Source organism: Bos indicus, chromosome 26 (assembly GCF_029378745.1).
Source record: "Bos indicus isolate NIAB-ARS_2022 breed Sahiwal x Tharparkar chromosome 26, NIAB-ARS_B.indTharparkar_mat_pri_1.0, whole genome shotgun sequence".
NCBI lineage: Eukaryota > Metazoa > Chordata > Mammalia > Artiodactyla > Bovidae > Bos > Bos indicus.
In genome coordinates this window covers 5846593-5872870 of record NC_091785.1, presented here as the reverse complement: position 1 = coordinate 5872870, position 26278 = coordinate 5846593, and positions in this window count along the sequence as shown.

Below are 26278 nucleotides of genomic sequence, written 5' to 3'. Positions count from 1 at the left end.
GTGACAATATATAGACTCGACATACTCCTTTCCCAATATGGAACCAGTCCATTGTCCATGTCCGGTTCTCACTGTTGCTACTTGACCTGCATACCATTCAGTACAATATATATTTTACTTCAGAACCTCTTTATCTCACTCCTTCTTCCTACTTTCTCTCCTTTTCTCTCCATATCTCTAGCTCTAGTAAAAAATAAGCTTAATAGGCAACATAGATTATGTGAGGCCACAAGAGTCATTTAATTTTGGTGTTACTCTGACTTATGATAAAACAGTTACACAGATCCTTTTCATTATAGGTCAAAAAAACTCTGGGTATTCATTTTCAAATAGATTTCCTACCCAGATCTACCTTCTTACTGTTCTTCTCAGCGATTCTCACCTGAGCAGTGTCACCACAATAATTAGATATGTTTACACAGCTCAATTCAGGCAATGCTTCAATTCAGGCAATGCTTTTCTGCTTAAGCTTGTTTAAAACATCCTGAGATGAAATGTACATCAACTAGGCTGCCATTCACAGCTCTCTACAGTCTGACCATACCCAGCCTGCCTTTTCTTTTCCTCACCCTTCATCTTACATCTTACAAATGGCACGGTCCCATGATTACTTCTCAGATAAGCCATTTAATTTCACATTTCGCTAGCTTTCCAGTTACAGTACCTTACTACCCAAAACTTTGCATCTTAATTTTCTCTTTTGTAACATTTAAAAATCTCTTATTCTAAAATGAGAACTTTACTATAGCTGAGATGGTAGCATCTTGATGTCCTTTGTATAATTAAGACCAAATATAGTAGTAGATAATGAATAAATAAACCATTTTGAATGAATAAATTAATAAACCATTCTCCTTACTGGTTTTCCCTATGAATTTAAGTTCAGTCATTCCTCTTACTTTGAATATGCTACCCTTGGCCTGGTAACTACGCTAATATAAGGTTTGGATTCTGCTCTACCCAATTTGTTCTTTAATCTCATATATTAGTTGGGATCAGATATGTGTGTGGAGAGTTTCCACTTAGCTTAGAGACTAGGTAGATTTTTTGGTTATTTTTCTATAACTAGTTCATTTACCTCCAAATGTGGTAAATGATTACCTCAGCAGTATTTTGATTTTCATCTATTACTTTGATTCTAGTCTAAACTAAAAATATACATTTAATCATCTATTGTTGCTGGTACCTGGACATAAGCAATCTCACTAGTGATTTATATTTTCCATCCTATAGCTGTTCTTGTATGATTGAATTAGGTGATCATTTATCAAAATGTCCATGTAGGAAAAATAATCCAAGCAACATACTCAAATGGTAGAACTATACACATGCTTGCTATGGGGCAATCACCATAATTTTCATGGTATTTTAAAAAAATTATTTATTTTTTAATTGAAGAATAATTGCTTTACAGAATTTTGTTGTTTCTGTCAAAATGTAGTTTTCTGTCTCAACATGAATCAGCCATAGGTGTACATGTATTTCCTCCCTTTTGTATTTTAATATAGCTTTTCTTATTATTCTGGGCATCTTAAATTTAAGGTTCAAACTTATTAAATATCACTAAAAACAATGCTTTAAAATAAAATATTGGTTTTTAAAGGTGTTTTTTGCTATGCTCTAAGCAAGGTAGGAGGTGCTATAGTAAAACTAATAAACTATTAGAAACAGGGTCTTATTTCACTTTTAAATAACTTAGAGTATATTGGATATATAAGAATAATTTAAGTGGCATGTACACAAACAATATGAAACTATACATTCTGTGATGATCAAAATACGAAAATTTCAAAAGAAAATGGGGTATGGAAGCAGATGTTAACCAATCTCTTCAGTAGGCTGTTTTAAGCATATACTATGTATTAATTGGGCTTCCCAGGTGGCTCAGTGGCAAAGAATCCACTTACCAATGCAGGAGATGTACGAGATGCAAGTTCAATCCCAGGGATGGGAAGATCCCCTAGAGAAGGAAATGGCAACTTACTACAGTATTCTTGCCTGGAAAATCCTATGGACAGTGGAGCCTGGCAGACCACAGTCCATGAGATCCCAAAGAATCAGACATGACTGAGCAACTGAGCACATAGCATGTATTAATCAAACAATTAAATGTTAATATATATGAAAACTTATGGCTAAAATAGTAAGATAAAGAAAAACAACAAAGAAACACATTCGTGTCTTCTACAGATTGCAATTTATTGGGGACAGATCTTTATAAAATAGCATGCAACCCATGAGAAACACTTGGCTGGAAGAAGCACAAGCTGGAATCAAGATTGCTGGAAGAAATATCAATAACCTCAGATATGCAGATGACACTACCCTTATGGCAGAAAGCAAAGAAGAATTAAAGAGTCTCTTGATGAAAGTGAAAGAGGAGACTGAAAATGTTGGCTTAAAGCTCAACATTCAGAAAACTAAGATCATGGCATCTGGTCCCATCACTTCATTGCAAGTAAATGGGAAAACAGTGGAAACAGTGGCTGACTTTATTTTTGGGGGCTCCAAAATCACTGCAGATGGTGACTACAGCCATCAAATTAAAAGACACTTACTCCTTGAAAGGAAAGTTATGACCCACCTAGACAGCATATTGAAAAGCAGAGACATTACTTTTTCAACAAAGTTCCGTCTAGTCAAGGCTATGGTTTTTCCAGTGGTCATGTATGATGTGAGAGTTGGACTATAAAGAGGGCTGAGTGCCAAAGAATTGATGCTTTTGAACAGTGGTGTTGGAGAAGACTCTTGAGAGTCCCTTGGACTGCAAGCAGATCCAACCAGGCCATCCTAAAGGAGATAAGTCCTGGGTGTTCATTGGAAGGACTGATGATGAAGCTGAAACTCCAATACAAAAGACCCTGATGCTGGGAAAGATTGAGGGCAGGATGAGAAGGGGAGGACAGAGGATGAGATGGTTGGATGACATCACCAACTCAATGGACATGAGTTTGGGTAAACTCTGGGAGTTGGTGATATACAGGGAGGCCTGGCGTGCTGTGGTTCATGGGGTTGCAAAGAGTCCGATATGACTGTGCAACTGAACTGAACTGACTGATAGCTAATTTACATGACATTCCATGCTAATAAGAACAGTGATTTACTATTGTTAAAGCATATAGAGAAGCCTGACCTAGTCAGGAATGTCAAGTAACTTTCCATTAGAAGTAGTGTTTTGAGGCAATAAACCTATCCCCCGTACTTTACCTCTATTAAAAAATATTTTGCCTTGAGGCTGGACTTCACTGTCTAAGTGATAGTTCTGATTAACACACTGAGAAGTGATTAGGTGATAGGATCCTAATGATAGGATCCTAGACTTAAGCAACAGACACACTCATTTCTTTTTATTATTTAGATTACAGATGTGATTCTTGAGGCTACAACAGCTGATTTTTTTTTCTTCTGCATGAGTTACAAACACACACACACATGCGCACCATAGAGAGGATGACAGGATGGAATGAAAAAAAAAAAAAAGATTGTGGAGTATGTCCTTTATCACCTGCATTAGTCCCAATTGCCTACCTCCATATTCCTTGTTTTTGAGAATTTTTGATGTACTATTGTACAAAGTGCTATGAACTGAGTTACTATCACACACAGTTTAAAACACTGATTCACTATGATATAATTGTGCTGATAGTCAAAGGGTTAGTGGATGAACTAAGCTATTGATGTAATAAAGAGATTATTCCTAGGAGAGAATGTTCCTACTTAAAGGTAGCTTTTACTTCTGGCTTTCCTAAAGCTCTTCCCATCTTGCTTTGAGCATAGACATTAATAACAATGAAAAATTAATATTTTATTATGAAATATACCACTTGGGAGATATAATAATTTTGAAACCCAGATTTGCAATGCTTAGAATAATGAGAAAATTTTAAAAAATTATAAATTCAATATAAAAACATGTTCATGATTCCACCAATCACAGCATATTATTTGCACAGATAAGCAATATTTGCTTATGACAAATTTGAGGAGCTAATATTCAGCAAAGATGAATATAAATAGAGAAGAAGCAATAATGTGAATTAATGTGATTTGGGTAGGTTAGAAACAAGTGGTTTCCTAAAAAATTACATCAACATTTCATAAATCATTAAAGTCTTTAATCCAAGGAGTGACATTGGTAATTTTACATTTAAAGAACATCACTGAGGGTTTTTTATTCCACATGTAAGGAGCTTGGAAGTTGCCACTCTTTACTAACATCAAGTGAAAAAATTAGCAGACAAACTCAACAATCAACAATTCTTGGATCCACTAGAGAGGAGAGCACACAGGGCAACCCATTGCCCTCAAGATTAGAGACAGACAGGTAAATACAGGGGGTAATGACTTACTTGAGTAGAGACTGAAGAGCTGAGCCATGGGAGAAAACAGAGCCAGGGTGGGAAAACCTGAACTACTGTTGATTAATTGCTGAAAAATTAGGGTAAACAACTCTGAGAGTTAAAAATCTCCAAGGGGATCCAGTCATATAGATGCTTCCACAATATTGTAAAATTTACGTCCTAGAACTTGGCCAGTTTCCCACAGAAAATATTTGACACAAATTCCCTTCTGCTTCTGAAAGGAGGAAAAAGAAACCATTTTGGAATACAGCAAAGAACTCCTTCCTCTTAACAAGGCCTGGTTTCAGGGAAACTAGTTAATATGAAATTCACTGACTTGGGAGAAGGGAAATACCCAGCTCCAAGTCACTCTAGGCATCAGTCACTCAGTCGTGTCTGACTCTTTTTGACCCCATGAATCGCAGCACGCCAGGCCTCCCTGTCCATCACCAACTCCCGAATTCAACCAAACTCATGTGCGTCGAGTCGGTGATACTATCCAGCCATGTCCTCTGTCATCCCCTTCTCCTCCTGCTCCCAATCCTTCCCAGCATCAGGGTCTTTTCCAATGAGTCAACTCTTTGCATGAGGTGGCCAAAGTATTGGAGTTTCAACCTCAGCATCAGTCCTTCCAATGAACACCCAGCACTGGTCTCCTTTAGGATGCACTAGTCCAAGGGACTGCAAGAGTCTTCTCCAGCACTGCAGTTCAAAAGCATCAAATCTTTGGCACTCAGCTTTCTTCACAGTCCAACTCTCACATCCATACATGACCACAGGAAAAACCATAGCCTTGACTAGATGGGCCTTTGTTGGCAAAGTAATGTCTCTGCTTTTGAATATGCTATCTAGGTTGGTCATAACTTTCCTTCCAAGGAGTAAGCATCTTTTAATTTCATGGCTGCAATCACCACCTGCAGTGATTTTGGAGCCCCCAAAATAAAGACTGACACTGTTTCTGCTGTTTCCCCATCTATTTCCCATGAAGTGATGGGACCAGATCCCATGATCTTAGTTTTCTGAATGTTGAGTTTTAAGCCAACTTTTTCACTCTCCTCTTTCACTTTCATCAAAAGTCTCTTTAGTTCCTCTTCACTTTCTGCCATAAGGGCGGTGTCATCTGCATATCTGAGGTTATTGATATTTCTCCTGGCAATCTTGATTTCAGCTTGTGCTTCCTCTGGCCCAGCATTTCTCATGATGTACTCTGCATATAAGTTAAATAAGCAGGGTGACAATATACAGCCATGAAGTACTCCTTTTCATATTTGGAACCAGTCTGCTGTTCCATATCGAGTTCTAACTGTTGCTTCTTGACCTGGCTCAGATCATGAACTCCTTATTGCCAAATTCAGACTTAAATTGAAGAAAATAGGGAAAACCACTAGACCATTCAGGTATGACCTAAATCAAATCCCTTATGATTATACAGTGGAAGTGAGAAATAGATTTAAGGTCATAGATCTGATAGATAGAGTGCCTGATGAACTATGGAATGAGGTTTGTGACATTGTGCAGGAGACAGGGATCAAGACCATCCCCATGGAAAAGAAATGCAAAAAAGCAAAATGGCTGTCTGAGGAGGCCTTACAAATAGCTGTGAAAAGAAGAGAAGTGAAAAGCAAAGGAGAAAAGGAAAGATATTCCCACTTGAATGCAGAGTTCCAAAGAATAGCAAGGAGAGATAAGAAAGCTTTCCTCAGCCATCAGTGCAAAGAAATAGAGGAAAACAACAGAATGGGAAAGACTAGAGATCTCTTCAAGAAAATCAGAGATACCAAGGGAACATTTCATGCAAAGATGGGCTTGATAAAGGACAGAAATGGTAGGGACCTAACAGAAGCAGAAGATTTTAAGAAGAGGTGGCAAGAATACACAGAAGAACTATACAAAAAAGATCTTCATGACCCACATAATCACGATGGTGTGATCATTGACCTAGAGCCAGACATTCTGGAATGTGAAGTCAAGTGGGCATTAGAAAGCATCACTACGAACAAAGCTAGCAGAGGTGATGGAATTCCAGTTGAGTTATTTCAAATCCTGAAAGATGATGCTGTGCAAGTGCTGCACTCAATATGCCAGCAAATTTGGAAAACTCAGCAGTGGCCACAGGACTGGAAAAGGTCAGTTTCATTCCAGTCCCAAAGAAAGGCAATGCTGAAGAATTCTCAAAGTATCACACAATTGGACTCATCTCACACGCTAGTAAAGTAATGCTCAAAATTCTGCAAGCCAGGCTTCAGCAATACGTGAACCATGAACGTCCAGATGTTCAAGCTGGTTTTAGAAAAGGCAGAGGAACCAGAGATCAAATTGCCAATATCCGCTGGATCATGGAAAAGCAAGAGAGTTCCACAAAAACATCTATTTCTGCTTTATTGACTCTAGTCATACTGTCACACAAAAGGAGGGGTGAAAGCAGAAACACTTGTGAAGTTCACAGTTCAGAGGCATAGACTCACTAAAGGAGTGGCACTTAATCATAGACTGCAGAATCTTTTCCCCACCCCCATAAGGCACCATCATATTAAAAACAGACTGATTTATACCAGTCCCTGCTACGGGGTCCATCATGTTCAGCTATCAAAAACAATTTACACGGCACGCCAAAAAACACAATTTGAATATGTGAAAGGATGTTGAGGAACCAATCTGATGTCTATTTCTGCTTCCAGGCATATAACTATAAAAGTTTTAGTACATTGTTGATATAAATTTTACTTAAACCCCCATGAGGGTGAACTGCTTTGAATGTATCATGGGTAAACCCATGAGGGTAAACTTCTTTGAATGTTTCATTGAATAGTGCTATCAAAATTCTTCCTATAAGGTAATAAGGCAGAGAATAAAAATTATAGATGGTTAATGAAAACTTACTTAGTTCTTGGCACATTTTAAACAGGCAAAACATAGAGAATCCTCTTTCAGGGTTCTATTATATTAAATCAGCTAAAATAAAACAAAACAAGCACAATAAAAGACTACATCAAATTCTACCATTTTGTAGGGAAAAAATTTTTAAAATCCAAATTTATGTCCTCTTACTTGTCTTATATTTTTTATTTTAATTCTATTATTGTTTTACAATTACAATACATTTTTTTTTTCATTTTTGAGGATAGAGAAACAGCCAGTAAGTTCATAGTACATTTCAGTAGTGAAATAGACAATGTGAAGAATGTTAATCGTTTATGGTTTGTTGTAACACTCAGTGGTTATGAACCTCCAGGTGTGCTGCATGTGAAAGAAAAAAAATCCTTTATTCCTGCTGTTCATATTATAAAATCCAACTAAGCCTATCACACCCAAGAACAGAGGACTTACACATTCTTTCTAGTCATTTTGCCTAAGTTTTTATTATCATGTTTATAATTCTTAGCACACAGAGTAGGCAAGAAGAACATGATTTTTAAAAGAAAATTAAAAATACAATAACTCTCTTTATCTAAAAGATTGAGATTGTCAGGGAGGAGGGCTGAGAAGTACAAAGAAGCAAAATGAGATATTGTGTACAGAGCATCTTTGGCTTTAGACGGACTTTTAGGAAGGTTTCAGTTCACTTTATGCGTATGGTTTCTTAGAAGCTGGAAAAAAGGGAAAATCATAGTCTGTGTCCTACAGATACACTGTACCTTAGTTAACATTCATATTAACCCTAAAAATTGCATGTTTTGAAGAATAACTTCAGATAAGTTGAGTCTTTATTATGGTGACTAATGCATAGTGGACTTGATTGCTTTACTAAGCCCCTCTAAAGTTAGTCTTACCTTTTCTTTCAACAAAGGGATTCCCTGGTAGCTCAGCTGATAAAGAATCCACATGATCCTGGAGACCTTGGTTTGATTCCTGGGTTGGGAAGACGCCCTGGAGGAGGGCATGGCAACCCACTCCAGTATTCTTGCCTAGAGAATCCCCACTGGTCAAGGAGCCTGGCAGGCTACAGTCCAGGGGTTGCAAAGAGTTGGACATGACTGAGTGACTAAGCACACAGAGAATTAAAAAAAATAAAAGGCTGAGGGTTCAACTTGGGCTAAAGATGAACTGTAAACTTGCTGCACAATATGCAAACAATCCACTAGCAATGCAATACAGTTAAAACTAATATATAGGTAATATTAATGAAGAGAAGGAAATATCCCTTGAACATATAAGGCATTCAGAGCATATTTGTGAAAAGAAGGAAAGAAAGAAAAGCATTTTTTTTTCCTACTGTTAAAGAAACATAAACCAAGTTAGGTAAAATGATAGAGTTAATAGAAATTTGAAAAATCAAGATTTTAATATAAGCTTATCAAAAGAACCATGCTTTTATCCCATGTAACAACAATGCAAAACTTATAGCAGATATGCAAACTATAAAAAAAATGAATCAAAGCATATCACTACCAAAATCATCAAATCACAATGAAAGAAAGCAGCAGAGGAACAAAGAAACAAAAATAAACAAAGAGCAATTTACCAAGAAAATATGCCAATCTTAAATGTTATACAGCAAATAACATACCTTAAAAACACACAAAGCAAGACTTACAGAGCTCAACTGCTACTGCTAAGTCACTTCAGTCGTGTCCAACGCTGTGCGACCCCATAGACGGCAGCCCACCAGGCTCCCCCGTCCCTGGGATTCTCCAGGCAAGAACACTGGAGTGGGTTGCCATTTCCTTCTCCAATGCATGAAAGTGAAAAGTGAAAGTGAAGTCACTCAGTCGTGTCTGACTCCTAGCGACCCCATGGACTGCAGCCTACCAGGGCCCTCAGTCCATGGGATTTTCCAGGCAAGAGTACTGAAGTGGGGTGCCATTGCCTTCTCCACAGAGCTCAAAGGGGGAAAAAAAAGAAATAGACAAAGAATGTAAACTCTTACTTGCTTTAATGTGGCTACCAGAAAATTATGTCTGCGGTTCACATTACATTCCTGTTTGACAGTGCTGCTTTAGATTAACTAAATAAGGGTGCATTAGAGTATGTTTTGGAGTAGAAAATGGCAACCCACTCCAGTGCTCTGGTTGGAAAATTGCATAGACAGGAACCTGGAGGGCTATAGTCCATGGGGTTGCTAAAGTCAGACACAACTGTGTTACTGAGCACAGAGTATGTTTTGATAAACATATGAACAATAATCAAATTTGAGTAGTCTCTTCACTCAGTACTCACTGCTTTCTTTTGTGACTCAGTCTATACTACCAAAGAAATCATAATTTGAAAACATGGAAAACCACTTTTTCCTGGGTTACATCAATGGTCTATTAAATCACTTCTGAGACTGCTATTGTGCTCCATGTTCTATATCAAAAAATTTCAAGGCACAGTAACTCAATTATTTAAAACTCTTCCTGGTGGGATTTGAAATGACTGAGTTACAATTTTTTGATTGTTTGATTTTTAAATAGATAGATGAGTACAAACAGCTTATACATTTATTTTTTACCTTCTTCCTTATTTAAAAATTATTTTGTGAGTTTTACAAAAGAAAAATAAAACAAGATTTAAAATTTTTATTTGTAGGTGAGATTTGAGAGACACAAAAAATGTAAAGGTGAGAGTATCAGATTCAGATGAAGATAGTAATAAAATTTAACCCTCAAGGTACATGTCAGGAAATCCTGTAACTTGTCAACTTTACATAAAAATTTTGACTTTGTATTTCATAGCTGCTCTAAAAAAATAAACACATTGATTTACAAGATCCAAAGTGTAAAAACAAAAAGTAAATAAATAAATAAAAATGAAACTTCCTCAGGAGAAGCAAAACTTACTTTTACTAGAACCTAAAGTAAAATGTTTCTTTATTTCTATTAAAGAGCTATACAATTAAAAGATATGACAATGACATTTCTTACCATAAATACACAAACCAAAATAACATGGTATTTGTCATTATATTCTCCAGTGTATGTCTTTTATGTAACAGCAAAACACAACTTAATAAATCTAGGGAACAAAAAGCTTAATTCTTAAATACAGGAGTTGTGATATGGAATAATGCAAAGATACAAGGTAAACTACTTACATACAGATAATGAAGGACTTCAGACCACTTGAGTAATCCTTATGTTTATCTATGACCTAAAGTTTTGATTAGTATTAAGTAGCACAGGGTTTGTAATTAAAGTTTGCTAACAGATAGCTTAGAATGACACCATTTCAGGTTTGCCAATTTATTAAAATCGAAGTGGAATTAACAGAAGGCAATGGCACCCCACTCCAATACTCTTGCCTGGAAAATCCCATGGACGGAGGAGCCTGGTAGGCTGCAGTCCATGGGGTCACTAGGAGTCGGGCACAACTGAGCGACTTCACTTTCACTTTCCACTTTCATGCATTGGAGAAGGAAATGGCAACCCACTCCAGTGTTCTTGCCTGAAGAATCCCAGGGACGGGGGAGCCTGGTGGGCTGCCGTTTGTGCGGTTGCACAGAGTCGGACACGACTGAAATGACAGTAGCAGCAGCAGCAATGGAAATTGGGGACATCTTCCAGAATAAGAGATTACCTCACCTCCACTAAAGAAAGGAGATTGAAATATGAATAATATGCAAAAATACACTTCAGATCAGATCAGTCGCTTAGTCGTGTCCGTCCAAACATTTTCCCCCATTATATAGGAATTATTTTAATTAAAAATACTATTGTTCAAAATTAAATAGAATGAGTACTGACAACTTATTTGTTTTCTAATGATACAGTCATTTAAAAATAGCTGCAAATTTTCTATACATCAGTGTCTCTTTCACTGGACGACCCAGAGGGATGGTACGGGGAGGGAGGAGGGAGGAGGGTTCAGGATGGGGAACACGTGTATACCTGCGGCGGATTCATGTTGATATATGGCAAAACCAATACAATATTGTAAAGTTAAAAAATAAAATAAAAAATAAAAAAATAGCTACAAATTTGAAAACACGATATTCCTGTCTAGAATAAATAGTGGCACATAATTGTAATATGGAAAGATGAAAGAGGTAAATGAAAAAATTGAGAAGGTGAGAATGTTTCTGGAGACATTCTACCTAGCAACTACTTACAGTATTTGGAAAACCATTCAAAATTTCAAGCATCAATACAAATTACAATTTAAGGTATTTCCAGGGCTTTGAATAAATAAAACAAGATAGATAATATGTTGCAAATAAGTTTCATTGTGTCAAATCAACTTAACATATATGTATGTTATTATCATGGATCTTTAGCCTCAAGTGCAAAAAGCTAAAACTCCTGGAAGGTAACACTGGAAAAAACCTAGGTGAGCTCGAGTTTGACTTTTCAAATGCAGTACCAAAAGCATGACCTATGAAAGAAATAATTGATCAACTGGATTCTATTAAAATGAAGAACTTCTGCTCTGCATTGGCAGGTAGATTCTTTGCCAAGAATAGGTGAAGCACAGAGGATTTTAGATTAGTGAAAATATTCTGTTTGATGTTATAATGATGGATACATTTTTAAACATCTATAATACTGATAGTGAATCCTAAGGGAACTACAGCCTTTGGGTGATTATACTGTGTCAGTGTAGTGTCATCAATTGTGATAAATATGCCAGTCTTGTGAGTTGATAATTGGTGAGGCAATGAGTGTGTGAGTTAGGGAATGCATGAGGAATTTCTGTATTTTTAATTTTTCTGAAACCTAAAATACTTTTGAAAATTCTTTTTAAAAAGTAAATCATCAAAGAACAAACAACAGAACACTAGTCATAAACAAGAAATGATTGCTAAATCCTAGATAAGTGTGATTTTTTTAAACAACTGAATCTGCATTAGTATGAGTAAGATTCTAAAATTTTTTCTATGTAGTCTTTCTTTTTACACGTCTCAAAGTAGCTAGTTGCTATCTCAAAACTAATTAGTTTTAATGACTCAGAAAACCTGTGACTAACCTTGCTCTTTAATGTGAAAAAGAGTGACTAATATTCACTCTTTGTTTCTTCTTTTCCACATTGGATACTTTGTCTTTTCTCATATACAACCTGAGTTTTGAGCCAGAGACAGGTTAAAAGACATTCAGTAATCAGTGCAGGGACTGAGGCAATGGAGATTTATCAACCCTCAAGAAAAATTAGAGGGAAGCAGGACTTCTTTGAACAGAACATAACTCATCATCACAAACCATCACAAGCAATTTGTTCATAGGAAATCAATGCAGTGCTGCAGTCAATGCCTCCCTAACCTTATCTCTCTCTCTTTCAGGACACAGATTACTTGGGACTATGGGAAATTCAAGTGACAAAAATAAAAGCTACAGAAGAGACTTCATTTAGTTCATTTAATTCAGGATTCTGTTTTTATAATACCATTCGGGGTTAGATTTGAAGAGTGTTTAATAATTTTTCTTTGATTTCTATACAGAATATTAGTTTAGTTCTAATGGTGATTGAATTGGTTTAAGTAATCTGCTCATAGCTTGGACAAGAATTTGTGAATGACTATGTCCCCAATCCTTAAGAAGCTGTCTTTAAACTGCCACTCAAATATCTTATAAATTAAAATTGAAACTATAAATTAATCTTCATTAAACTCTAGTTCACAGAAGAATTGATGTTTTTGAACTGTGGTGTCGGAGAAGACTCTTGAGAGTCCCTTGGACTGCAAAGAGATCCAACCAGTCCATCCTAAAGGAGATCAGTCCTGGGTGTTCATTGGTAGGACTGATGTTGAAGCTGAAACTCCAATACTTTGGCCACCTGATGTGAAGAGCTGACTCATTTGAAAAGACCCTGATGCTGGGAAAGATTGAGGGCAGGAGGAGAAGGGGATGACAGAGGATGAGATGGTTGGATGGAATCACTGACTCAATGGATATGGGTTTGGGTGGACTCCGGAAGTTGGTGATAGACAGGGAGGCCTGGCATGCTGTGGTTCATGGGGTCTCAAAGAGTCGGACACGACTGAACAACTGAACTGAACTGATACTCTAGTTCTAGTTTTCTCTTTTTCATAATTTTGCTTCTAGAGACTCCAGATATGGATAAATAATTCTGAGAACTGTAATTTTAAAAGGAAAAATAAACCACTAATGGTTTCTAGCCTTTTTCATGGGAGTAAAGAGTGGGCCACTATTACTAATATAATAAATTATTGTGTTTTAGGTTATTGAATTAAATAATAAAACTTTATAAAGAAATAAGTGTTATTGTATGTAATTAAAATATGAATATTAATACAAATACAAAAATGCAAGTAGGAAATAATAAAAGATGAACAATTTTTACAAAAGATATCCAAATGTCCAGTAAACATATGGAAAGATGACCAATTTCACTACTGAACAGGAAAATGCCAATTAAAACTATAATTTTATGTTACTACAAACTCAGTAGTATGGCTCATGTGAAAAAGACAATGCAATGTATTGATCGTGTATGGAGCAACAACTGTGCAATGCTTCTACTTACATCATACTTGAATCACTCAAAATGATTAAAATAACTAAGATATGACTCCATTAATATAATAATCAAAAGCAGCATAAGAAGTGTTAAAATCAAGATAGAGGTGTTCCTAGGTATAGAAAAGTGACTGAAGATTTCTGTGCCTCTGGTAATCTGGATGCTGGCTACATGGGTATAAAGTCAAGATGTACAGTTACAATTGTTCTCCCATTTGATGTATATTGCATATTAATAACTTGTTTAAAATATGAAGCTCTGATGAAAAATAGAGTCATGTACTTTTGTACAGAAATAGGTTTTCAGTACAAATTATTTTAATGAATTTATTTTAATTGGAGGATAATACATTTTTGTTTTTTGCAAGAAATCTAGAGGAATGAATCAGTCACATCATCTGATTAAATTTAATGTATTCATATTAATATGAGTTTAAATGAATTTGGAAACACTGATTTTGCACAATATCTTTTTTTTATTTATGACAAGAAAACAACTTGTAACATGATAGGACAGATTAACAAGAGGCAACGGGTTGCAAAGAGCTCAATATTTTCATTTACAACTTTACTGTGAACAATATTGTCCCAATGAGTCATTTCATATATTTCTTCATAGATACAACTGAATGCTGACTGGTTGTGGGTTGGTGAACTGTGAACATTGGCTGGACCATTATGCTCATGACTCTATTAAACACTTGTTTCTTAAACAGTTGAACTGCCGATGTTAAGTGATGGCATGGTGATTTGTTTCATATAATCTATATTCAATAACAAAGGCTGAAAATTGTTGCTCTAAGGGCTATAACTGATGTAAATGAATATTTTGCTTGGCCTTCAAGGTGTTTCAAAATAAGTGGAGGGCATATTTTCAACACTTGGATTATTCACATTGAATTTCAATTAAAAAAATAATAATATTTCTTATCTTTTTTTGAAATAGCAGGCAGTTTGGCATCACTAGGCTTCTATTTCAGGAAAGCAAAAATGTGCTCATATTAAATAAATAAAGACTGCCCTCTTAAGAAAGTGCAATGTGCATATCAGTTCAAAACATTCTTCAAAATTCCTTATTAGCTATCCAGCAGCTAATGTGAAATATCAATTTTCACTTATGGTTTTTTCTTAAACAATGATTTCTATAGTAAAAATATATTTCTCTATATCAAAATCTCTATCACTAATAGAAAAATAATAACTAGACTTACAGGCTGCATTATTGTAAGGAGGATTGGTGAACACTCTAATTCAATGAAGACTTTTAAATTTCTAATATGGATGGAAAGCTGACATTTATTTTAAATTAAGACTATTTCACTCATTTTTAAACTGCTGGCTTCTAGAATAATCCAAATTTAAAATATTTGTTCTGAAAATAATCTCATATACCTTGCAAGGAATGCCCTCGATCTCATTCAAATGAGTTTATTTTAAAAAGAGGTATATACACAGGGTTATTGTTAGCATCTTTCTAAATTCCATATATATGCGTTAGTACACTGTATTGGTGTTTTTCTTTCTGGCTTACTTCACTCTGTATAATAGGCTCAAGTTTCATCCACCTCATTAGAACTGATTCAAATGTATTCTTTTTAATGGCTGAGTAATACTCCATTGTGTATATGTACCACTGCTTTCTTATCCATTCATCTGCTGATGGACATCTAGGTTGCTTCCATGTCCTGGCTATTATAAACAGTGCTGCGATGAACATTGGGGTACACGTGTCTCTTTCCCTTCTGGTTTCCTCAGTGTGTATGCCCAGCAATGGGATTGCTGGATCATAAGGCAGTTCAATTTCCAGTTTTTTAAGGAATCTCCACACTTTCTCCATAGTGGCTGTACTAGTTTGCATTCCCACCAACAGTGTAAGAGGGTTCCCTTTTCTCCACACCCTCTCCAGCATTTATTGCTTGTAGACTTTTGGATCGCAGCCATTCTGACTGGTGTGAAATGGTACCTCATAGTGGTTTTGATTTGCATTTCTCTGATAATGAGTGATGTTGAGCATCTTTTCATGTGTTTGTTAGCCATCTGTATGTCTTCTTTGGAGAAATGTCTATTTAGTTCTTTGGCCCAGTTTTTGATTGGGTCATTTATTTTTCTGGAGTTGAGCTGTAGGAGTTGCTTGTATATTTTTGAGATTAGTTGTTTGTCAGTTGCTTCATTTGCTATTATTTTCTCCCATTCTGAAGGCTGCCTTTTCACCTTGCTAATAGTTTCCTTTGATGTGCAGAAACTTTTAAGTTTAATTAGGTCCCATTTGTTTATTTTTGCTTTTATTTCCAGTATTCTGGGAGGTGGGTCATAGAGGATCCTGGTGTGATGTATGTCAGAGAGTGTTTTGCCTATGTTCTCCTCTAGGAGTTTTATAGTTTCTGGTCTTATGTTTAGATCTTTAATCCATTTTGAGTTTATTTTTGTGTATGGTGTTAGAAAGTGTTCTAGTTTCATTCTTTTACAAGTGTGTATGAGACAGCAAAAGAGACACTGATGTATAGAACAGTCTTATGGATTCTGTTGCAGAGGGAGAGGGTGGGAAGATTTGGGAGAATGGCATTGAAACATGTATAATATCATGTATGAAATGAGTTGCCAGTCCAGGTTTGATGCACGATACTGGGTGCTTGGGGCTAGTGCACTGGGACGACCCAGAGGGATGGTATGGGGAGGGAGGAGGGAGGAGGGTTCAGGATGGGGAACACATGTATACCTGTGGCGGATTCATTTTGATATTTGGCAAAACTAATACAATTTGTAAAGTTTAAAAATAAAATTAAAAACAAAATAAAGTGAGGTTGATACACTGATTAAAAAAAAAGGTATATAAAGAAGAAAGAACAATCACAAATAATGAGTATCTCCTTTATAAAAAGATAAAAGAACCTGGAGCAGCCCAAAGAGATATTGAAAAAAGAGAGAAACATATCTACAAATAACTATTCAGAAATCAGTTTAGTTTAGTTCAGTCGCTCAGTCATGTTCAACTCTTTGCGATCCAATGGACTGCAGCATGCCAGGACTCTGTCCATCACCAACTTCCAGAGCTTACTCAAACTTATGTCCATTGAGTCCATGATCCCATTCAACCATGTCATCTTCTGTCCTCCCCTTCCCCTCCCAACTTAGATCTTTCCCAGCATGAGGGTTTTTACCAATGAGTCAGTTTTTCCCATCAGGTGGCCAAAGTATTGGAATTTCAGCTTCAGCATCTGTTCTTCCAATGAATATTCAGGACTGTTTTCTTTTAGGATTGACTGGTTGGATCTCCTTGCTGTCCAAGGACTCTCAAGAGTCTTCTCAACACCACAGTTCAAAAGCACCAGTTCTTCAGTGCTTAGCTTTCTTTATAGTCCAAATCTCACATCTGTACATACTACTGGAAAAGCCATAGCTTTGACCAAAAACTATGGCTTTTGGATCTTTGTTGGCAAAGTAATGTCTCTGTTTATTAATAAGATGTCTAGGTTGATCATAGCTCTTCTTCCTAGGAGTAAGAGTCTTTTATTTATTTATTTTTTGTTTGTTTTTTAATTTAATTTTATTTTTTAACTTTACAATATTGTATTGGTTTTGCCATATATCGAAATGAATCCACCACAGATATACATGTGTTCCCCATCCTGAACCCTCCTCCCTCCTCCCTCCCCATACCATCCCTCTGGGTCGTCCCAGTGCACCAGCCCCAAGCATCCAGTATTGTGCATCGAACCTGGACTGGCGACTCATTTCATATATGATATTATACATATTTCAATGCCATTCTCCCAAATCATCCCACCCTCTCCCTCTCCCACAGAGTCCAAAAGACTGTTCTATACATCAGTGTCTCTTTTGCTGTCTCGTATACAGCGTTGTTGTTAGCATCTTTCTAAACTCCATATATATGCATTAGTATACTGTATTGGTGTTTTTCCTTCTGGCTTACTTCACTCTGTATAATAGGCTCCAGTTTCATCCACCTCATTAGAACTGATTCAAATGTATTCTTTTTAATGGCTGAGTAACACTCCATTGTGTATATGTACCACAGCTTTCTTACCCATTCATCTGCTGATGGACATCTAGGTTGCTTCCATGTCCTGGCTATTATAAACAGTGCTGCGATGAACATTGGGGTACACGTGTCTCTTTCAATTTTCATTTCCTTAGTGTGTATGCCCAGCAATGGGATTGCTGGATCATAAGGCAGTTCTATTTCCAGTTTTTTAAGGAGTCTTTTAAACTCATGGCTACAGTCACCATTGGCAGTGATTTTGGAGCCCAAGAAAATAAAGTATCTCACTGTTTCCATTGTTTCCCCATCTATTTGCCATGAAGTGATGGGACCATATTCCATGATCTTAGTTTTCTGAATGTTGAGTCTTAAGCTGACATTTTCACTCTGCTCTTTCAATTTCATCAAGCGGATCTTTAGTTCTTCTCTTTCTGCAATAAGGGTGGTGTCTGCCTATCTGAGGTTATTGATATTTCTCCTGGCAATCTTGATTCCAACTTGTTTTATCCACCCCAGCATTTCAAATAATGTACTCTGCATATAAGTTAAATAAGCAGAGTGCCAATATACAGCCTTCATGTTCTCCTTTCCTGATTTGAATCCAGTCTGCTTTTCCATACAACTGTTGCCTCTTGATCTTCATATAGATTTCTCGGGAGGCAAGTCATGTGGTATGGTATTCCCATCACTTAGACTGTGATCCACACAGTCTAAGGCTTTGGAATACTCAATAAAGCAGTTCAGTTCAGTTGCACAGTCCTGTCCAACTCTTTGCAACCCCATGGACTGAAGCAAGCCTGGCTTCCCTGTCCATTAGCAACTCCCTGAGTTTACTCAAACTTATGTCCATTGAGTCAGTGATACCATCCAACCATCTCATCCTCTGTGGTCCCCTTCTCTTCATGCCTTCAATCTCTTCTAGGATCAGGGTCTTTTCCAATGAGTCAATTCTTCACATCAGGTGGCCAAATTATTGGAGCTTCAGTGTTGGAGAAGACTCTTGAGAATCCCTTGGACTGCAAGGAGATCCAACCAGTCCATTCTAAAGGAGATCAGCCCTGGGATTTCTTTGGAATGAATGATGCTAAAGCTGAAACTCCAGTACTTTGGCCACCTCATGCGAAGAGTTGACTCATTGGAAAAGACTCTAATGCTGGGAGGGTTTGGGGGCAGGAGGAGAAGGGGATGACAGAGGATGAGATGGCTGAATGGCATCACTGACTTGATGGACCTGAGTCTGAGTGAACTCCAGGAGTTGGTGATGGACAGGGAGGCCTGGCGTGCTGCTATTCATGGGGCTGCAAAGAGTCAGACATGACTGAGAGACTGAACTGAACTGAACTGAACTGAACAGCTTCATCAATGAACATTCAGGACTGATTTCCTTTAGGATGGACTGGTTGGATCTCCTTGCAGTCCAAAGGACTCTCAAGAGTCTTCTCCAACAAAAAGTTCAAAAACATCAAAATTATTTGGCACTCGGTTTTCTTCATAGTCCAACTCTCACATCCATACATGACTAGTGGAAAAACCATAGCTTTGACTAGATGTACCTTTGTTGGCAAAGTTGGTCATAACTTTTGTTCCAAGGAGATAGTATCTATTAATATCATGGCTGCATTCAATATCTGCAGTTATTTTGGAGCCCAAAAGTAAAGTTTGTCAGTGTTTCCACTGTTTCCCCATCTACTTGCAATGAAGTGATGGGACCAGATGCCATTATCTTGGTTTTCTGAATGTTGAGCTTTAACTCAACTTTCTTACTTTCATCAAGAGGATCTTTAGTTCATTTTTGCTTTCTGCCATAAGGGTGGTGTTATATGCATATAGGAGATTATTTCTACTGGTAATCTTGATTCCAGCTTGTGCTTCATCCACTCCAGTGTTTCTCATGATATACTCTGCATATAATTTAAATAAACAGTGTGAGAATATACAGCCTTGGCATACTCCTTTCCCTATTGGAACCAGTCTGTTGTTCCATGTCCAGTCAAACTGTTCCTTCCTGACCTGCATATGATTTCTCAGGAGGCAGGTCAGGTGGTCTGGTATTCACATCTCTTTAAGAATGTTCCACAGTTTGTTTTCTACACAGCCAGCTTTGGGATAGTCAATAAGGCAGAAATAGATATTTTTCTTGAATTCTCTTGCTTTTCCGACGATCCAACAGAGGTTGGCAATTTGATCTCTGGTTCCTCTGCCTTTTCTAAATCCAGTTTGAACATCTGGAAGTTCAAGGTTCACATACAGTATACACAGAAAAACTATACAAAAAAGATCTCCATGACCAAGATAACCATGATGGTGTGATCACTCACCTAGAACCAGACATCCTAGAATGCAAAGTGGGCCTTAGGAAGCATCACTACGAACAAAACTAGTGGAGGTGGATAGAATTCCAGTTGAGTCTGGCTTGGAGAATTTTCAGCATTACTTTAGTAGTGTGTGAGAAGAGTGCAATTGTCCTGTAGTCTGAGAATTCTTTGGAATTGTCCTTCTTTGGAATTGGAATGAAAACTGACCTTTTCCAGTCCTGTGGCCAAAGCTGACTTTTCCAGATTTGCTGGCATATTGACTGTGCAACTTTCACAGCATCATCTTTTGGGATTTGTAATAGCTCAACTGGAGATCTTTTTTGTGTAGTTTTTCTGTGTCTTCTTGCCACCTTTTTAAAATATCTTCTACTTCTATTAGTTCCGTACCATTATTGTACTTTATTGTGCCCATCTTTATGAAATGTCCCCTTGGTATCTCTAATTTTCTTGAAGAGATCTCTGGTCTTTCCCATTATATTGTTTTCCTCTATTTCTTTGCACTGATCAATGAGGAAGGCTTTCTTATCTCTCCTTGCTATTCTTTGGAACTCTGCATTCAAATGGGTATATCTTTTCTTTTCTCTTTTGCCTTAGCTTATTTTCTTTTCTCTTCTATTTGTAAGGCCTCCTCAGACAACCATTTTCCTTTTGCATTTCTTTTTCCTGGGGATGATATTGATCACTGCCTCCTATGAAAAGTTCTGAACCTCTGACCATAGTTCCTCAGGCACTCTGTCTATCAGATCTAATCCCTTGAATCTATTTGTCACTTCCACTGTATAACCTCTAGGGGTTTGATTTAGGTCATACCTGAATGGTCTAGTGGTTTTCCCTACTTTCTTCACTTTCAGTCTGAATTTGGCAATAAGGTGTTCATGATCTGAGCCACAGTCAGCTTCTGGTCTTGTTTTTGCTGACTGTATAGAGCTTCTCCATCTTTGGCTGCAAAGAATATAATCAATCTTATTTCGGTATTGGCCATCTGGTGATGTCCTTATGTAGAACCTTGTCTTGTGTTGTTGGAAATGGGTATTCTCTATGACCAGTGTGTTCTTTTGGCAAAACTCTGTTAGCCTTTGATCAACTTTGTTTTGTTGTCCAAGGCCAAATTTGCCTGTTACTCCAGGTTTTTCTTGACTTCTACTTTTTCATTCCAGTCCCCTATAATGGAAAGGACATCTTTGGGGGGTGTTAGTTCTAGAAGATCTTGTAGGTCTTCATGGATCCATTGAAATTCAGCTTATTCAGCATTACTGGTAGGGGCATAGCCTTGGATTACTGTGATACTGAATGGTTTGCCTTTGAAAGGAACAGAGATCATTCTGTCATTTTTGAGATTGCATCCAAGTACTGCATTTTGGACTCTCTTGTTGACTATAATGGCTACTCCATTTCTTCTAAGGGATTCTTTCCCACAGTAGTAGATATAATGGTCATCTGAATTAAATCCCCCATTCTGGACCATTTTAGTTCACTGATTCCTTAAATGTTGATGTTCACTCCTGCCATCTCCTTTTTGACCACTTCCAATTTGCCTTGATTCATGGACCTAACATTCCAGATTCCTATGCAATATTGCTCTTTATAGCATCAGACTTTACTTTCATCAACAGTCACATCCACACTGGGTGTTGTTGTTGTTTTGGCTCCATCTTTTCATTCGTTCTGGAGTTATTTGTGCACTGATCTCCGGTAGCATATTGGGCACCTACTGACCTTGGGAGTTCATCTTTCACTGTCCTATCTTTTTTGCTTTTCATACTGTTCATAGGGTTTTCAAGGCAAGAATACTGAAGTGGTTTGCCATTCCCTTTTCCAGTGGACCACGTTTTGTCAGAACTTTCCACCATGACCCGTCCATCTTGGGTGGCCCTAGTTTCACCCATCTTGGGTGGCTCATAGTTTCATTGAGTTAGACAAGGCTGTGGTCCATGTGATAAGTTTGGTTAATTTTCTGTATTTTGGTGTTCATTTTGTCTGCCCTCTGATCAATAGGGATAAGAGGCTATTGAGAAATAGCTTGGACCTATGTTTGTTCCTAATTAAAAAAAAAAAAAAGTCAATTGAAAAGTTGGTATGTACTGATAGGATAAAATTACAAAATCCCCTGCAGGTAAACAAAAAGAAAGAGACAAAGTAACCACAAAGTTTCCAAGAGTTTGTCTTGAGAACACAATCCAATCTTTGCATGTAGAGTGTAGCAAACATATTTCTCAAATATTTTCTTTGGCCTAAAATTCCTGCCTAAATCAATTGAGTATAAAATGGAATCTGATGCTCAGAAACCTATGTAGAATTATAGAAAAGTTACATAGATACTACAGAGTTCCCATGTATTCTACAGAGAATTTATCATGTAGCCTTATCTAGATCATGTAAATATTATAATTTTCTTTCCAAAGTAATTTCCCACCTATTATTTTATTGCATTCTCACATCAGTCCTGCTACTCTGATAATACAGCAATTATCATTTCTATTTTACCTACAAAAAGTCTGAGGTTGAACTATTAAAGAACAGTCTCAGTTCAGTTCAGTTCAGTTCAGTCGCTCAGTCGTGTCCGACTCTTTGTGACCCCGTGAATCGCAGCACTCCAGGCCTCCCTGTCCATCACCAACTCCTGGAGTTCACTCAAACTCACGTCCATTGAGTAAGTGATACCATCCAGCCATCTCATCCTCTGTCGTCCCCTTTTCCTCTTGCCCCCAATCCCTCCCAGCATCAAAGTCTTTTCCAATGAGTCAACTCTTCACATAAGGTGGCCAAAGTACTGGAGTTTCAGCTTCAGCATCATTCCTTCCAAAGAAATCCCAGGGCTGATCTCCTTCAGAATGGACTGGTTGGATCTCCTTGCAGTCCAAGGGACTCTCAAGAGTCTTCTCCAACACCACAGCTCAAAAGCATCAATTCTTCAGTGCTCAGCTGTCTTCACAGTCCAACTCTCACATCCATACATGACTACTGGAAAAACCATAGCCTTGACTAGATGGACCTTTATTGGCAAAGTAATGTCTCTGCTTTTGAATATGCTATTTATGTTGGTCATAACTTTTCTTCCAAAGAGTAAGCATCTTTTAATTTCATGGCTGCAGTCACCATCTGCAGTGATTTTGGAGCCCCCAAAAATAAACATCACTAAAATATGAGTAGATATGAATCTAAATAAAAACCTATGGATTTTCAGTTAAATACTCATTATATTCACCTGTTTTTGAGGTATTGTAATTATGTTGTTTATTTTTCATATTTGTCCTTGCCTGAAAATATATGCTTTTCCATGAGTTCACTTGGAATTAAATTTCTGATGCAGTAATGGTTAAGGGCTCTTTAACTTTCTTTTTTTTTTTTTAATCATGATAATGCACTCAAAATCTAGTAAATCATTGGATAAGATTGAGGAGTAATGGGATGGGGTGTGGGACTTCTGCTTTTATACTGTTCTATTTTATGTCTTTCAAGTGTATTCTTATTTTTAAAATTTCTTCTTTGTAATATAAAATTGAATATATTTTCACATAATGTTTACTATCTCTTATTTACATAATATCCTCACATAAAATTTAGTTTTTATTTCCAACCACCAACTGTATGAGATGGTTTTGATCACTTCACATGGCTTGCAGTGTACATAATGAAATTCCCTTCTAACCTAATTAATGTTTCTACAGTTTTCATTTTCATGATTTATTTTAAATCAGTCTTGGTTTTTATAAATAAAAATCACTCTCTTTAGTACATCTGCAATATTATCTCCCTTCTTGTTTCACTTACTCTTTTCATTTACTCTTTTGTTTTCCATATAAAATGATTTGTATTTACTTATCACATAGAAATTTAAAAAAAAAAGAATAAAGCTTTGTGTGAATGATAGGGAATGGAGCATTATAAGTATATGTACATTTGAAAGTTTATTCAAGTCTCAAGACTAGACAAACTCGTGCTATGGTATAATTTCCCTTTTAAAGGTTAACTTTAGGAATAACAGACTTCTGTTTGCAATTTCTCACAGAAATCCTTTTAGAGAATTTTGCCCATCACTGCTTTGAACACTCTGGTTCAATGTCCAGTTTTATTATCCCAGTTCTGTTTGTGCAGTGTGTAGTGTAAAAGCCTCCATCAATAAACATTATAAGAATGAAATTTACATTAATCAGTAGGCACTTAAGATCAAACTAAGCTGGGTCATCTAACACTTTTATTTAATAATAGAGTCCTTGTATATCCTTTCCAGTGGAATTGCAAATTAAACTCCTGCAATGATTTTGTTGATACTCATAAAATAGCTTTAGACTGGGATTTTAAAGGTGTTTTACAAATACTGATCCTTTTAACACTTCAACTGATAAGGATTATGAATAGTAGTTTCTAACCAGGACTAAGAGATCATCCATTGGTGCTGTAAATTGCCAGAACATAGAGCCAACATAAGGAGTAGATTTTCTGTGCTTGTCACTCTCTAGTACTCACTTTAATCATGGGATGCAAGACACTCAATAAATGCAAGCCACAAGTCTGTGATTCTAATTCAAAACCAACCTTGAGAAATCAAAAGTTTCACAAAAGAACAGTAGGTAATATAAAGAGCTAAGTAATGAACTATCCTCTCAAAGATACAGGAGTGCACTGTTGTGGATTATGTTGAAAAATGTTTATTTTGTAGAACATTTAACCAATCATTTAACCAAAAAAAGTCTTCAGAATTCACAGCTATTTTTACACTTTTTTATATTATTGTGTAATTATCATAAAAAGGAGGTGAGTTATTTTCATTACCACTTCACAGAAAGGAAGTTATTCAAAGACATGAAATATCTTCCCCAGTCTCTCTGTTAGTCAGTAGTGGATCTAAGACTGAAAGTCAGATCTGTTGATGCCAAGATATGGGCTCTTTAACACCTGTCATTCTGGCTTTCTATGGGAATGTCTATCCTTTATTAATTTTTTTACAAATCCCAAGCACACAATATTTTTATGTTTTCTATGCCCTCAAACTTGATAGCTTTAAGAGACAAAAGGACTCACAACTCTATTGTTAGAAACATTCCAGAATACAAAATTTAATGTGTATAATAGAATAGTAATGAATCATATATGTAGACATTCTCCCACAATATTATATAATTCTGCTGCTGCTGCTAAGTCGCTTGAGTCATGTCTGACTCTGTGCGACCCCATAGATGGCAGCCCACCAGGCTCCCCCATCCCTGGGATTCTCCAGGAAAGAACACTGGAATGGGTTGCCATTTCCTTCTCCAAATATTATATAATAGAGCAAAGCAAATAACTAATGACTACCAAGAAAACAATACTGGTGTCATTAGACATAATGCACTAAAATTCATCAATCATACATATTGAAGGAATATCCACTATACCAAAAGACTCTGGCACTCATACTTGACACATAATTCTATGCTTCATAATCTGAGTTTGTCCATTTAAGGCGTAATAAGCATCAGAATAAGTGCGGGCGGCTGCCACCGGCACACTAAGCGCGGCCAAGGGGAGCTACCCACGTCCGAGGTCAGGGGCAGAAGCCGGGAGGACCCCATGCCCAAAGGGCAGCAGCCAAGAGGACTTACCCCACGTCCGAGGTCATGGGCAGCAGCGGAGAGTGCCAGGCTGCAACAGCGCAGGAATGGCGGAGAAGAGCTACCCAATTCCAAGGTCAGTGGCGGCAGCTGAGAGGAGCCACCCTGCCTCCGAGGTCAGGGGCGACCACCGAGAGGACCTACCCCCACGCCCCCACGCCGGAGGCCAGGGGCGGCGGGTGGGAGGAGCAACCCCACGTCAAAGGAGCTGTGGCTGGGCGGAGCAGGAGGGCGTAGAGGAGCTATCCCACGTTGAAGGTCACGAAGGGCGGCGGTGAGGAGATACTCCTCGTCCAAGGAAAGGAGCAGCAGCTGTGCTTTGCTGGAGCAGCCGTGAAGAGATACCCCACACCCAAGGTAAGAGAAACCCAAGTAAGATGGTAGGTGTTGCAAGAGGGCATCAGACGGCAGACACACTGAAACCAAACTCACAGGAAACTATTCAATCTAATCACACTAGGACCACAGCCTTGTCTAACTCAATGAAACTAAGCCATGCCCGTGGGGCAACCCAAGATCGGCAGGTCACGGTGGAGAGATCTGACAGAATGTGGTCCACTGGAGAAGGGAATGGCAAACCACTTCAATATTCTTGCCTTGAGAATCCTGTGAACAGTATGAAAAGGCAAAATGATAGGATACT